This window comes from Gymnodraco acuticeps, unplaced genomic scaffold (genome assembly GCF_902827175.1).
Source record: "Gymnodraco acuticeps unplaced genomic scaffold, fGymAcu1.1, whole genome shotgun sequence".
Taxonomy (NCBI): domain Eukaryota; kingdom Metazoa; phylum Chordata; class Actinopteri; order Perciformes; family Bathydraconidae; genus Gymnodraco; species Gymnodraco acuticeps.
The window spans coordinates 1,601,196-1,602,582 of NW_022991760.1; the positions used below are offsets into that span (position 1 = coordinate 1,601,196).

At 41.7% G+C, this 1,387-nt stretch overlaps 1 long non-coding RNA gene across 1 annotated transcript; it reads left to right on the forward strand.

Moving 5' to 3' along the window:
- The first annotated feature begins 268 nt into the window (after positions 1–268).
- LOC117534992 lies at positions 269–1,125 on the forward strand. The gene is made up of 2 exons (XR_004567353.1): positions 269–439; positions 783–1,125. It is a non-coding gene; the product is annotated as an uncharacterized LOC117534992 (long non-coding RNA).
- The last annotated feature ends 262 nt before the right edge of the window (positions 1,126–1,387 follow it).

Here is a 1,387-nt window from a genome sequence, read left to right on the forward strand (position 1 = left end):
TGCAAAAGTCTTCATTCTGTCAGATGCAATGCAAATCACCGTTTGTCACATGTAAAAACTCTGCAAATCACCGTTTGTCACATGTAAAAACTCGCGAATGCGCAATGCATATTTTGTCACATGTAAAAACTTGCGAATGGTTCAGACGGTCTAGATGTCAATTTTGTCCTACTTGGGTTGCCGTCCGGCGTTGTCCAATATGGCGGACCATCTCGCACATACGCACAGCAGATCGGGCAGAGCTGCAGATCGGGTAGTGACACGGCCTCCCCTCTCTCCGCAGGAAACGGAAACGGACGTCATGGTGTCCAACTCACATCTCCATCTGTCGGCTGCATTGACCTGCGTTGCTATCCGTCGCCTGTTAGCGGGTGCAATGGCAAGATCCAACAGAAGGCGCAGAAGGTTGAGGCGCATTTTAGCGATGTGCCAGTGGCAGGTAAACATTTCAATATTGCTAATACAACAATTATCTTCACTTTATTTCTTATATAGTAGCCTATGAACTTTGTATGTGTAATACAAATAGATATTTAGATATATTGTGATATACATTCATTTATTCTTTCCTTATAAGCTATACGTGTATATCTGTATAGTGTATGTAGAATTCCAACACAGAGAAATGTTGTCAGTAGTTTATAGAATAAAAAAGGAAAGGTTAATTTGACTTGGTCTCAGAATTGTGTGTGTGTGTGTGTGTGTGTGTGTGTTCAAAGCGCTGGAGGTCAGTCCAAGCTTTGCCCCTGACATCATTGCATGTTGTGCATTTCTGTGCATAGACATGAACGATGTCCTTGAGGATGCTGAAGCCTTCCCCCCTGAAGATGGGGACCAGAGTCCTCCCCCTGCCGCAGCATGTGGACAGGAAAGTCCTGGACACCACCTAAGGAACAGGATTGCTGCACAACTCTCTGCTCCTGTCCAAATGGCACCACACCAGAGAGCACGATTACATCGAATGAACTTTGTTTTTTTTTGGAAAAACGTGGTTGTCTGTTAACTTGTGTTTTTGAAATGATGTGCACACATACCTGATTAATTTTGTTTGTTTTAGTGAGCTCCACTTCTCACTTTAGAGAAAAGAGGTGAAATAAAATAAACCTGTGCACCGTTGATTTCAAACTTGGTTTTCCTGAATTGTCTTTCTGCATAATCCCAAATTGGAGACAAATGTCCTTACCTCTTGGATCATTCAATCACGAGCACAGAGCAAAGGTTCAGAAAATGAACACAGGTCTTCTAATACAATCACTTTAGTTTTTGAGTGAAACTCTGCAAATGGTTTGACATGAGCAATTAAGACCGTAAATATCATGTATATTTTAATGCCTTATACCTATGAAGCGCACAGACATATCTTTATTTAAAATGCTGATATTCAGGG